Here is a 15529-nt window from a genome sequence, read left to right on the forward strand (position 1 = left end):
CAACACCAACTAAAAAGTATATAAAAAACTAATTTTCATATATTTTTCCAAATTTACTGAAAAAATTAAAGTACAAAATTACGTTTGTAAACAAACAGAAAAGCATAAATTTGGAGTTTTTATTGTAAATCCTAATCCTCAGAGCTTCTAGTGACAAGGATTCGTCTGCATAGACTGACACAGTTTCTTGATGACATCGGCTTGTTCACTGGAAACCTTCAAACGGAAATTGGGTTCCAAAATTAGTCTATTATAGACTTCGAAGGAGAATTTTATTTCAAATCACATGAAACAAAGATAAGAGTGTCAGTGACAAAATCATCTATATTTTCCTGTTAGTGTTCAAACTATGAAGTCTGCTCCACACACCTGCAGTTTGAAAACCACTTATATAGAGCAAAGATCACCAGACATGCAATATCTTTGGAATGATTGCTGTTTGCATCCATTGTTAATAGGCTTATTTATAGTAATGCGTATTCCAGAAGTTTCTGATGAATTCCGATCATTATGAACTCAAGACGTGTTGAGGGTAGCAACTTAAGGTGTTCTGCACTGCAATTATCAACTCAAAAAGATTTTATACACTCCTCTGTGTATCTGTTGTAGTCGTAGCAACGCCGAGAGTGTGTCTATTCAGAAAAAATATTCAGGTGCAATACAGTACAATGCTGATTGATAGGTGGAATTGATTTTTTTTACATCGCTTTTCTGCAACTTCTGGATCAATAGACAATCAAATATACACTAAACTCAGTCAGAGACTTCTGGAACACCCTGTATGCTCATATAGGATTCACGTGAATGCACGCTGATGTATTTTTAACAACGCGTACGAAGCTCTTGTTAGTCAAGCGCAAATTCATTTGAGTTAGTTTCGTTTGCGTGAGCCTTCGTTTAAAAATATTTTAGCCACTTGTAGACATGTAAGTAGACAATAGTCAATTTTACCTACAAACCTGTTCAGAAAGAAGTAACATTTATTTCAACTGTCAAACCGTATGAGTTGTGATATATAATTGTTACCAAAAGAGTAAGAATCTGTTCACTGAAACAAAATGGAAATTTATCTCATATCTAGGCGTATGAGGTTTGTGCTGTATTAATTCACTGAAAGTAACTGCCCGTAGTACAGGGTGTCCAAAATGTCACGCAAGAGATTTTGAACGCACGTAACGTTTGTATAAAGAGAGATAGAAACATGAAATTTTCACTGGATGTTAACTCTATGTGGATATATTTTTTAAAAAAATATTAAACAAGAATAGTATGCCCTACATGAACGTTCGGTATGAACAAAAGTTACTAAGGTGTAAGAAAGATTTTATTCGAAGTTAAAGTAATAACAAACGTGAATCATAAGCAGCTGTACAAAATGTCGATCTGTATCATCTGTCTGTGTGATTATTCATCGAGTTAATAGTCAGTGTAATTTTCTGTCTCTATCGCTCTTTCTACAGAAGTTAAGTACTTTCAAAGACTCGGTTGCGATAATTTTGAACACCCTGTAGAAACTACACATAACGGTTTCACTTTTTAAAATGTACAACTTCAAGTAATTAAAGCTTCAACACTTTGAATGGAGTTTGCATACTTAAGAGTTTAGAGTCCAGACATTTCCTAGACAGATAAATAGATATCGTGTTTCATAACTGAATTGAATGAAATTCTAATAGCTCAGTAGTATGGAGAAGAACTCAACTACTCTTACTAAATGTTACACTATCAATGTTAGTTTGTATCTTCCATTAGTTTCTATATTGTATTAGTACTGTAGTTATTCTTGTTCTGAACTAACGTTACTTATTTTTCTACATTTGCAGGGCGCGCCTCAGTCTAAACCTACGGAAATAAGTGAGTTCAATAGCAAATTTTCAACGGCAATTTCTAGGTGTCACCTTTGTATTGCTGCTGACTGTACACTTATGTATTCATATATTCAATGTTTAATATCGGTGTCTGGATAATGCATTAATGTCCTATCATATGAGTTCACTGAATCGCTTCTGTCTGAGCTGAATGCGCACAAATGGTTTTTACTCCAGTCATGTAAAAAGCAATGTTCATGAAGTTCCTAATCGGATTTACTCCCGTTTCACCGAATCTCATTTCGCCGATTCCCGTTTCACCGAATAACCAGAGACAAATATCTCACCTGAGGAAAATTTTCGTCAAGAACGGAAATTTCCGGGAATACCGGATATGGATCGGATATTTGAAGCATTCCACAGAATAACGGTGTATGGCACTTTTGGGAATGTGCTGAGTTACCAGTGCAATCATGCTTTGGCCCTGCGGCTATAGGCTCTAAGCTGGCAAGTCATATGGTCGGATGTTGCCTAAAAATTGATACTATGTTAGCCTAAGCTTTTATGATTTTTTTTCTCCTGGAGGGCAGTAACATTCAACATGTTGTATCCGTTGTTCTCGCATTCACTGAAATGCGCCGTAGAGCGTTATTCGGTTCAATGCTTCAATTATATAATTAATTGTTTTATTTCTGTAAACATTTTCAGATCAAATCAGTTAAATATTGTCATTTTGTATCGCCAAGTAAAAACTGGCACTTTCAGGTAAACATCCTATCAAAAATGGTTTGCTGAAATCCATCAGATACAATACCGTTGGCTCTTCTTATTTCGAACCCGAACGGGACACGACAAAAAGATTAGAAAGTTCCAAATTTCGAATTTAAAAACTTATCATTAAAGATATTTTGAAAGGAAATATACCCAGGAAGTATCCTCTCATAAACAGCCACTTGGATTCACTAGATCACTTATTCACCGTTCTCTGGGAGCTATGTTCGAATTGAAGAGTGGAAGACAGGGGATTTCCTCCTTCTACATTTTCATCCCCGGGTCTACATTTATAATTTCCTTCCCAACCAGGGAAAGAAAATTTCCCCCTCTAATTGTGTACTCTATTATCATTTGGGATGGCATGACCATCATTCACTGCTGGCGTCATAAATTCGAGATTAATATTTACGATTTGCAAAAAAAAAATACAGGCATGGCATTTTAAATCTCTAACGGATTACGTAATGACTTATCTTAGGCAAGGAACATTATTTGCATGATATACCATCAATCTGTGACAACACTGAAGAACAGTTATTTTTTTCTGATAAAATACCAGCCCTTTTTAACATGAATATTTTGGATTTTTCAAGCAAACTTTTTGGATTCTTTCCAACTTCGGCTGACCTATTTCAGTTGTAGTTTCTGATGTGGGTTTCCAGATTCGAACTTGCCAAATTAAGCAAAAGGAAAAAATCGGAAGAAGACCAACGAAAGAAACTTGGTAAACAACTAACCCCTCCCCAAAACCATTTTAAGAATAAATTTCAACTCTACTTCCAGGGACGACATTCCTGTGACAAAATTTTCTGAAATGCTGCATTATTCATACAACAAAATCTGTTGCTCCAATTGGATGCCAAACCTGGGGAAATGGAAGGGGAGAAGAACAGTTTACTCTCTCTTTGTAGTCAAGGCTTAGCATCAAGAGTCCGTAGTGCATGTGTAAAAGAGGGACAACTACCAAAGCACGAACCCTTGTTGCCGCCACTGACCTATGGTCCCTCTGCATTTTCTTCAATTGGAAGAATATCTGGGAGGGAGAGGGGCGTAAAGGCGTTCAAGTGTGGTGCTGATGTTATCTTCACCACTATAGCCGACATCGGGAATGAAGGAAGCCCTAACTCTAACACTCGTGTGCATTCATGTTAGATTGCAATGTGCAGAGAAGTGTTTGATATAAAAATATATAAATTTAATATGGAAGTGAAAGTGTTATTAAAAACGTATAATCCAAATCCTACATGTGAAATCTTCATTATAAGAAGCGTAATGTTATTGAGGAAAACGTTTCTTAATTGCCATAGTCGAAATTATTCTTGTAGAAAGCATTTAAATTGAAAATTATTAAATTCCAATGCAGAAGGTGCTAACTCAACTCAACGTAAAATTTTGAATTTAAGTATATTTTTTTACACTATCTTCACGAAGATTGTCTTATTGCAAAGAAAGGACAGATATATCTTTGGTCAAGTATCAGGTTCATCAGTAATAATTACCAGTGCATTCTATTTATCATATGCCTTATATACAGGGTGATTCTAAAGGTAGGGTACAAACGAAAACCACGGATACCTCCCATGAAATAGAGACGAAAGTGCCCCTTCCACTTTGCCGAGAGATGCCTCCGTGAGGAGCTAGTCAACGCCGAAAACGTGTGAAAATGAACTTCACACCGCTGTACAGCCAGTACCAATGAAGATAGAAAGGCGGAACAAAAGAAGTCAAAATGAACACCAAAGTCGCCCATCCGAAAAACACCAGGCGGCAGCTGCGCAACGCATGCGCATGGGGTTTCACAAAGGAAATAGGAGTGTCCCGCAAGACAAGTGAAGGGAGAGGGTAGCGATCGACAACAGTAGGGACAAAAGAAGCAATGAAGAATGGTGTAACAATTGCACAGCGGGAAAAAAAACACCATGACTGAAGCAGTGCAGTCGAGAAAAGTAGTGCGAGGTTGCAGAACCACGGGAGGACGACGTAGTACGAAGAAACACACCGAGAATGCAAGCAAAGTGGTCCGTGACACTCAACAGGCAACAGACGCGTACATGGTTCGGGGCAGAAATGGTGGCGCTGGCAGTGCAGCGCATGGGGAGTCCTCAAACACAGTGTAGAGACACCGCAGCAAGAAGAAAGCACGGTGCAACAAAAGAGAAAGATGACCGGAATGGGAATGATACCTGCCAAGCAGACAACAAATGCGGGACGACGGATTCCCCGTAGCAGCACCGAGGGGATGTCACACAGAGGTCGTGAGCCAGTAGGACAAACACAGCAACTACGGGCACAGGATGTTATTGCCAATGAAAGGTGCACGTACAGATAGGACCACGTTCCTCGTAAAGACGTTGTTACAAACGTCGTGATGGGGCCCAATCAGCCTCTTAGAAATGAAGCCGGAGGCACATCGCTGGGTGGGAGGGGGCGAAAGGCTGCAGGAGTGTCGTACGGACCCCACCACTTCACTTTGCTTGCATTCTCGGTGTGTTTCTAGCTTCTTTTGTCCCTACCGTTATCGATCCCTACCCTTTCCCTTCACTTGTCTTGAGGGACACACCTATTTCCTTTGTTGAACCCCAAGCGCACGCGTTGCGCAGCTGCCGCCTGGTGTTTTTCGGATGGGCGACTTTGATGTTCCTTTTGACTTCTTTTGTTCCGCCTTCACTGGTACTGGCTGTACAGCGGTGTGAAGTTCATTTTCACACGTTTTCGGCGTTGTCTAGCTCCTCACGGAGGCATCTCTCGGCAAAGTGGAAGGGGAACTTTCGTCTCTATTTCATGGGAGGTATCTGTGGTTTTCGTTTCTACCCTACCGTTAGAATCACCCTGTATACGTGCATATGCATACAATATACATATGTATACACAATGTGTTTATTATTTCAGGGACACAGAAGAACACCGTACAAGGAAATTCAACGGAGATGTAGGAAATGTTCCATTTCATTTTTCTACATTTGAAACAAAGATGAACACATTAATATTACAAAATACAGGGTGTATCAGAAGTCCTTACCATTCATTGTATTTTCATGGAATTTGATATGGGCAATACAAAATAACCTTAGGGTGTCACGTTTTGTAGTATGACACGCGGACGGCCGTCATCTTCGTTCCGCCACCTTGAATTCAAGTTTTTCATTTAAATAATAGCTGGATCATGTGATACATGACCATATGCTAGAATTTCGTCAGGATGTCAAATCTGAAATCAGATTTCATGTAACTTAATTTGGCGAAAAGTTATTAGCAACTGAAAGTCATGTTTATTTGTTACAGAATGTGCTCCACATGTTGTTTGTGTTGGGCAATGCACGTTTGCAGACGCTTCTCGCAATGTCTGTGGAAACCGAGCAAGGTATCTGGTGAAATTTGCTAAAAGGCAGCAATGATACTTTTTTTTCCAGATGACGAAGATCACGAATTTTCACACCACAAAACACATCCTTAACGTGTTAACAAATGTAGAAGTCTATTAGAGTCAGGTCTGGTGGTCGGGCATGCAATTCAACGGGCGTTGCTGCATTTGCACCTTACACCGATGCCACTTGTGCCTCTGTAGAACCATGTACACCGAACTGTGACTCATATCACATTGCATTGCTATACGACGTGTGCTTTGCTAGGGTGAAGTCGAGAAAAAGACCAACACTGCCGTAGCTTGTGCTACATCCGTGACTCTCTGTGACAGTGACAATACGCTGTCTGTCCAAGACCGCCCTCGTCTCCTCCAATTTGGTATATAACTGTGACACTGCAACATGTGACACTGGGTGATCTTTTCAATGACGCACGTTGAAATTGGCAGCCACTGCACGGGCACTTCACCCACCCCACAGTTTGACGATCTGGATGCGTTCCTCAGTTGACAACTGAATGGTTCAGCACCTGCAACAAACAGGTAAACATCACTTTCAGTTGGCAATAATTTTTCACCAAATGAAGTTACATGAAATCTGATTTCAGATTTGAAATCTTCACGAAATTCTAGCATATCGTCATTTTAAATGAAAAAGTTGAATTCAATATGGCGGAAGGAAGATGACGGACGTCCGCGTTACGTACTCCAAAAGGTGTCCCCTTGGCCTATTATGTATCGCTTATATAACATTTCAAAAACAAAATCACTGCGGATTTTACAAGGAGTGGTAAAGGACTTGTGATTCACCTGTATTTTCTGAAATATTGCAAATTAACGGACTAAATTTCTTCAATTTTAAATAAATTGAAGGCAATTTTAAAAATTATTCAACACAATTCACTGAATTTAGTGTATCTACATCCCTTTACTTGTCACATTTAAAACACGAACTTGATCAATCTATCATTTTTTTTTACTGAAAGGTGCTATTCGGAAACGAGCAAAGCGTTTTCGTTACTTACGAAAAATTGTCCAACTTTAACCAACAGAATTATAATCGAAACGTTGTTTTACATATCTCGGCTATGACTGCCTGGAAAAGTTACAGGAAGTCATGATTGTTAAATGTAAGTCGACTAATTATCTTAGCACAATAAATTCTGGGTTCGAATTCCTATGTCAGTTTCATCTGTCTTACGTGGCAATAAATAATTAATTAGAGCCAGAGATATATATATATATAAAGAGACGGTAAACATATCATTTTGGGGGAAGTGGTACTGACTGCATTTTCGCCCAGTATCGTCAGTGTTTAAAAAAAAGGTAGGTATTTGCTTTGGAAATATATCAAAAGGTAAATAAAAGCAATCGCTGTTATTCACTTAGTTGATTTCTGGTTAAATATTTTTTTTATTATTTCGTTGTTGTTAATTTTATCGGAAGAAAAATTTCTTACACTCTGCAGAAGATAAATCATGTATTTATTTCCGAATAATAATTAATCACCATTTTATATCATATGCATATCATTAACATTCTTCTATTAAGCCTTGCATGTATCCTGCAACGAAATACGGACACCTGTCAAAATACTTCATTGCAACCAAAGCAGTGGTTGGACAAAGGCCACGACTTTAGGAAAGCAGGATCCAACGAACGTCTGTTTCAGGCGCCAAAGCGTCTGGATTTGTGTCGCTGAGAGCTCGAGTTTCGATTTCGGTTGTAAGTGAGTGAACACTTAGGCTATATACACAAGCAACAGTGGCGTGTGCATGGTGGCAATTAGTTGAGAATACAGTACTCCCAATATGGTTCAAGCTCGCTGTACAATTAACTTCAACTGCAAATAAAGATGGCAAAATGGTGTGAATGTTGTCTGCTATCGCAATTGTCCCCAATTGCGTAGTGGTAACGGTATCACATGTAATGATGCGGTCCGGCGTTCGATCACCATTAGAGATTCAGCGGCTGTTTCCAATGGATGATATTCAGCCAACAACTTCCCCCACAATTGTTTGCGCGAAATCACACCCATTGAAATGATTACCGCAAACGTTTAGGAGAGTGTTGTGAACACACTTTATACGCATTGCACCTACAGTGCTTGTGGCAGAGAGTAAAGGTGCAAATATAACGATTATATTCTAAATGTAGTCCTGAGTAGTTTTCAGCCCGCTTCTGCGCCATTAAGTGAGCCACAGTGTTGCCAACCCACCCCAAGAAAATTCCATCATATGATATTTTACAGGCGAAGCTAACCTACAAATAGGAGTTGGCAACACAGACTAGTTGCTTCACAAACCTTTTGTTTTTTAAACATTTTTTCTATATGATATTTCAGAGGCGAAGCTAACCTACAAATAGAAGTTGACGGCGTAGCCTTCTAAGATGATAAGTATGCAGTAAGATGAAGAAGAGTTGGTGACGCTAACTAGCAAATAGTGGTGGTGGTGCAGTTTTAATGCTTCCCCCCTCCTCCTTCTTCTTCTTTTCCTCTGTATTTTCTAGCATACTGATCTATTGCATGCTAACCAAACCTCTTAAGCAATATTGGGAGGCAGAATTTTGTAACGCTATTTGTCCTCCACATGTATGTATGCATGTAATGCGATTTGTGGGGGAAGAAGGGGGCCAATTTTGAACTTACGGCTTAATTAATCTGCATGCATGCTTAATGTTTGACTTCATTATTTCTAGTTCGACATGAGATACACACAATTTTACTTTTTGAAGTACAGTTAATATTTCTGATTAATTTTACTGTCCCAAAGTGTGATCTATCGTGAGTTAAACTAACCTCCCTCACCAACCCACATATAGCCTTACAGAGTACAGCAGATGTGACTCAAAGTAGTGCATAGCGTGACAGGTGAACTATACTAACCTCACCCACTCACACACACACACACACACACACACACACACACACACACACACACACACACACACACACACTATGCCTTACAGAGTAAGGTAGCTATATCACTTGTAAGAGATGACGGTTGCCAACACACAAGATCTATTGCAAACTAAATTAACCTACGACATAAGCCATGGACACACACACACACCAAGCCTTCCAGGTAGGCTATAAGTAATTGTTTTTATATTTTATGATGGGGAAAATTAACCTACAGCTAGCAACACTGTTTGAGCTGCTATCTAAGAGCAGTGCTACCAAATTTACCTTCCAGCAAATAGGCTAAAGCTAATAGTCTACAGCTAGAAGCTTGAAACATATACTCACAAAACACCCAAGCAGAGTATGCTAACTTACCTCATGTAAAAATATTACCTAGTACGGGTTAAGCTGTGACATACAACTAGCGATTGATACGACCACCTGGCGAAAATAAGACCCACAGACAGAGAAAGTGAGACAGCTTATACGCATTTTTTCCTACACATGTACTGGGTTTAAAAGGTAAGTTGCAACAACTATTTCACTCACCTCCTATCAAAATCTCCCAACGTATAATAAAATAACCACAGGTTTTTGATACTTGGTGCCAAAACATAGTGGTTTCACACTGTAAATTCAGCCCGATTATTCTATTTGTGAAGAAAGAAAAATGATGATGCTGCATTTGGAATATTTAATTCTTCTTTCTTGGTTTACGTGCCCCAGTAACCTTGCAATCGACTCACGGAAGCTATGACGTGTACTTCCTGTTTCGCGAACATACGAGAACTTTTCACAACTGTTTTTAATGTTGCATCAGATAATATATTGCAAGAGCGAGTTGGTTGTGTATATAAATCTAGTCTTGGAAATGGACATGAATATAATGTCAAAATTATTGCATAACTTAAAACATTAATAATAAAAAAATGACATTTATTGCACTGCGCTTTCTAGCAAAGGTAAGTGTGTAAAGCCCCGGCACCTCAGAGATTTGAATACTGTTAGATTAAACAGCATATAAAATTTCATCACTGACAGCAAGCATTGTCATATGGACTAACGATTATTATTTTTTTTTTAAAAAAAAACAGACCTAGTAATAAGCTATAACCTGAGCTGTCTTGCAAGTCTCTCGTGTTTGATGTCTGGTGAAGGAATATGATGCTACTATAAACTGTACACAAGATATGCAGTCCGTGGCATGAAATGGACGAGTATTATGAACCTCGACCTATACAGTTGTAATAGATGTTTCATTTTTTTTAAGCATAGCGGTGTGCATTCAAAGAAGGGAGGTGAGACCATAACGGATAATTCTTATTTCGATTTCAATACTTTTGCTAATCACGATTCACCTGCTATGTAGGACACTAGACGATGGCTAAAAGCGAGGGAAGGGAGAGAAATGTTACCTTTTACTTCTTTGCCTGTGTGTGATGAAATAGTTTTACATGCATACGACTGTATCGTGATGCGAGGCTGAAATCAATTTCGAAAGCAGTCTCGAGCATCTTCGCGTTCGGCCAACAAGGGTAATAAAACATTACACATGGAGGGCGCAACGGTATTGTCCATGGATGGTTTTTCTGAATAGACATACATATGAGTTTTGCAGTCTCCAGATGGGACCGGAGCTTTTGTTTTATTTGGACAAGGGGGTTCAGATCAATGCATGTACTAAAACGTTTGTTCACATCAAAATAAAGGAAAGAATTTTACTCCACTGCTCACTTGTTCAATATTTTTATTATTGAAAAGAATGAGGCGCCGTATAGTCTTCCAAGAGCACACCTCGAGGCGTACCTGCATGTATGCAAAATATAGTTAACTTCTGTTGTCAAGCAAATAGAGATTAAAAAAAAGAAGCGAAGCTACTTTGGTTAATGGTAACGATGAGGACGAATAATGGTTGTTTAGATGAAATTGAGGAAGTGGGGCACGTCTGCTTCGAAGTGCATTACACCAACAACTACAATTGTCCCCCCTCCCCACACGAGGCGGTTAACACAGGTGTACATTTGTTGGTCTACGATTCTGAGGGCTTAAGTTACAATGTTTACCTATAGCTGTACATATTTTTAAAAAAAATGACATGAGCAATAAAATGTAACAATACCGATCTAGACATTTGTCGGGTGACGTAGTGGCAATCCCACATCCGATGGTGTATAGACTTAAATGTTTGCAAAACATGAAATACTGTTAATGGAAATGTGTCGTTTCTAATGTTCAATATAGAAATCAGATGACAAGAAAAAGAAGATAAGAAATGTTGCGGGCAGATACCCAAACACATATATGATCAGACAGGAAATCAACGATGCGTTGATAACTAACATGTGATTATTCAAAATTCAAATAGTGCAGTGAGAAACAACCAACTAACTAACTCTCTAAACTTCTTAATCCCGAAGAGGACAAATACAAACCCATCCCGATCTGTGTCTACTCACTCTTTTTCAATCCTAACCGATTTTGCTTTTAGGTCCATTCAACCCCTCATGGTATACGAGCTCCCACTGCCCTGATGGTGGAGGAAGCGAATCTATTTATCCTTTAGTTTATGTTTTTAATAAAATAAATTACTGCCTTGTTCAGCATATTTATATTTTTTATTACCCTTGTTGGCCGAACGCGAAGATGCTCGAGACTGCTTTCGAAATTGCTTTCAGCCTCGCATCACGATACAGCCGTATGCATGTAAAACTATTTCATCACACACAGGCAAAGAAGTAAAAGGTAACATTTCTCTCCCTTCCCTTGCTTTTAGCCATCGTCTAGTGTCCTTCTACATAGCAGGTGAATCGTGATTAGCAAAAGTATTGAAATCGAAATAAGAATTATCCGTTATGGTCTCACCTCCCTTCTTTGAATGCACACCGCTATGCTTAAAAAAAATGAAACATCTATTACAACTGTATAGGTCGAGGTTCATAATACTCGTCCATTTGATGCCACGGACTGCATATCTTGTGTACAGTTTATAGTAGCATCATATTCCTTCACCAGGCATCAAACACGAGAGACTTGCAAGACAGCTCAGGTTATAGCTTATTACTAGGTCTGTTTTTTTTTTTTTTTAAAAAAATAATAATCGTTAGTCCATATGACAATGCTTGCTGTCAGTGATGAAATTTTATATGCTGTTTAATCTAACAGTATTCGAATCTCTGAGGGGCCGGGGCTTTCCACATTTACCTTTGCTGGAAAGCGCAGTGCAATAAATGTCCTTTTTTATTATTAATGTTTTAAGTTATGCAATAATTTTGACATTATATTCATGTCCATTTCCAAGACTAGATTTATATACACAACCAACTCGCTCTTGCAATATATTATCTGATGCAACATTAAAAACAGTTGTGAAAAGTTCTCGTATGTTCGCGAAACAGGAAATACACGTCATAGCTTCCGTGAATCGATTGCAAGGTTACTGGGGCACGTAAACCAAGAAATAAGACTTAAATATTCCAAATTCAGCATCATCATTTTTCTTTCTTCACAAATAGAATAATCCGGCTGAATTTACAGTGTGAAACCACTATGTTCTGGCACCAAGTATCAAAAACCTGTGGTTATTTTATTATACGTTGGGAGATTTTGATAGGAGGTGAGTGAAATAGTTGTTGCAACTTACCTTTTAAACCCAGTACATGTGTAGGAAAAAATGCGTATAAGCTGTCTCACTTTCTCTGTCTGTGGGTCTTATTTTCGCCAGGTGGTCGTATCAATCGCTAGTTGTATGTCACAGCTTAACCCGTACTAGGTAATATTTTTACATGAGGTAAGTTAGCATACTCTGCTTGGGTGTTTTGTGAGTATATGTTTCAAGCTTCTAGCTGTAGAGTATTAGCTTTAGCCTATTTGCAGAAAGGTAAATTTGGTAGCACTGCTCTTAGATAGCAGCTCAAACAGTGTTGCTAGCTGTAGGTTAATTTTCCCCATCATAAAATATAAAAACAATTACTTATAGCCTACCTGGAAGGCTTGGTGTGTGTGTGTGTCCATGGCTTATGTCGTAGGTTAATTTAGTTTGCAATAGATCTTGTGTGTTGGCAACCGTCATCTCTTACAAGTGATATAGCTACCTTACTCTGTAAGGCATAGTGTGTGTGTGTGTGTGTGTGTGTGTGTGTGTGTGTGTGTGTGTGAGTGGGTGAGGTTAGTTTAGTTCACCTGTCACGCTATGCACTACTTTGAGTCACATCTGCTGTACTCTGTAAGGCTATATGTGGGTGGGTGAGGGAGGTTAGTTTAACTCACGATAGATCACACTTTGGGACAGTAAAATTAATCAGAAATATTAACTGTACTTCAAAAAGTAAAATTGTGTGTATCTCATGTCGAACTAGAAATAATGAAGTCAAACATTAAGCATGCATGCAGATTAATTAAGCCGTAAGTTCAAAATTGGCCCCCTTCTTCCCCCACAAATCGCATTACATGCATACATACATGTGGAGGACCCATAGCGTTACAAAAGTCTGCCTCCCAATATTTCTTAAGAGGTTTGGTTAGCATGCAATAGATCAGTATGCTAGAAAATACAGAGGAGAAGAAGAAGAAGGAGGAGGGGGGAAGCATTAACACTGCATCACCACCACTTTTTGCTAGTTAGCGTCACCAACTCTTCTTCATCTTACTGCATACTTATCATCTTAGAAGGCTACGCTGTCAACTCTTATTTGTAGGTTAGCTTCGCCTCTGAATTATCATATAGCAAAAATGTTAAAAAAAAAAAAAAGGTTTGTGAAGCAAATAGTCTGTGATGCCAACTCCTATTTGTAGGTTAGCTTCGCCTGTAGAATATCATATGGTGAAATTTTCTTGGGGTGGGTTTGCAACACTGTGGCTCACTTAATGGCGCAGAAGGGGGCTGAAAACAACTACTGTCTTACATTTTGTTTAGTCTCTTAACAATAACAGACTATCTATCAGACTATATAAAACGTTGTGTAGGGCCTCACACAACCTTCAATCGCGGCTAATTTGGAGGTGATGTGATGTGAACAAGAAAAAGCATTGATTCAATATTAACATATTACTTTGAGGTTTAGAACATGATAAAATAGATGTGCGTAACACTTTTGCAATAATTAGTTACCTTTTAATTAGTGATTATAATTTTGCAATTATTTTAATTATTATATAACTGCACTAATATAAATAACAAAGGAAGAAATGATTCATTAGAAAATAGTTTCTTGAATTTTAATGTTAATAATATCAGTATCTATTCATGTCACTGCTTGGGAATGCTCTACTAAAAGCGCGGATTAGTAGTTGAGGAATGCGCCAAGGACAGTTGCTATTTAATATTCGCAATTTATTTGCACGTATTTAGAATTTATTTGCACGTATTTAGAATTTATTTGCACGTATTTAGAACGCATTCGCATGTATTTAGAATTTATTTGCATATCATTAGAATACTTTACATTTATCTATTTGCTTATTTATAACTTTTATGAATATATAATTATTTATTTTATGAAAAATATGTATATAAAAGGTAATAAGAGGCACTAAACGCTATGCATATCATTTTATATTCATTACTGCAAAGTATGTAATGTATGAATCGATAATATTAATGTTTATAATATTGATAAGAAGTTTTTATGGTTTATTAACCGCTATGAAAGGTGTTAATGGTACGAAAGAAGACGGTCCCGGTACTCGGACCCGCGATATGCAACGGTAATAAATGGTTAGGTCTATAGTGTACTACGTATGTAATAATGTATGTTATTATGTTATGAAAGACGATGGTACGACATTCTAGACAGGAGACGGTGAACTCCGCGCAGGTAGACGAGATAGGAATTTGGGGGATGTGCGATATAGGTCAAATGACGCCAGAACAAAGAAAGAACCCGATTGACCAATCAGAACCGGTTTTCCCAGGGTTGATCAGAACGCAAGAACAGGGGAAAGTTATGCAACACTGTAGGGCATGGGAAGGGATTGAAGCAGACAACAAAGGATGTCTGGGAATGCGCGATCTAGGTCAAATTTTTGAAACTGTGCGTCGCTTGAATGCTAGAACATGTTTCTGTCAAAGTAGGCCAAGGTTTTCTAGAACACTAGAACAAAGAATGTCTGAGAATGCGCGATGTAGTTCAAATCTCTGAAACTATGCGTCGCTTGTAGAACCGGTTTCCGCCGCCAATTAATATTCCGCTCAGGTTTGCCTCCAGGGCATTGAATGCTATAGCGCGGGGATTAGGCTAGAGCGCTTGCATGTCAGAACAGGTTTCCATCAAAGTAGGCCAAGGTTGCCCAGTACACAAGAAAAAGGATTTTTGGATACTAAATTAGATTGGAGCGAGAATTTTACCTTAGACAAGGAAAACGAAGGGTAAGGTTTTTTTATCTGTACTATTAAGAAGGGAGAGCTATCAGGGACGGAGCCTACAGTTTTCACCATTTGCTTTTATCACGGGGTTGTCTCCCTCTCTGTCGAACCAGACCAAGAGTGTTCTCAAGTGTTTCAATATATTTCTTAACATAACTAACTTTTCAAGAAAAAAATACCTTGTGCCCAGATAGCTTAGTTGGTATAGCGTTAGGCTTTTAACCTATCTGTCCAAGGTTCAAGTCCCTGACTGGACGACTACAATTTTTAAATTTTGTCATCGGATTTTGTGCAGAATGGATATAAAGTATGTTGAGAGT

The 15529-nt window shown here is 38.4% G+C and overlaps 1 long non-coding RNA gene across 1 annotated transcript in view; it reads left to right on the forward strand.

Annotated features, from left to right (window-relative positions):
- LOC145981441 (uncharacterized) overlaps positions 1-15529 on the forward strand; it is a 58124-nt gene that overhangs the window by 3429 nt on the left and 39166 nt on the right. Inside the window, exon 2 of the long non-coding RNA XR_014440962.1 lies at positions 1824-1854. This is a non-coding gene — a long non-coding RNA (uncharacterized LOC145981441). The remainder of the gene's footprint in view (positions 1-1823; positions 1855-15529) is intronic.

Source organism: Lepisma saccharinum, chromosome 29 (assembly GCF_977018435.1).
Source record: "Lepisma saccharinum chromosome 29, izLepSacc3.1, whole genome shotgun sequence".
NCBI lineage: Eukaryota > Metazoa > Arthropoda > Insecta > Zygentoma > Lepismatidae > Lepisma > Lepisma saccharinum.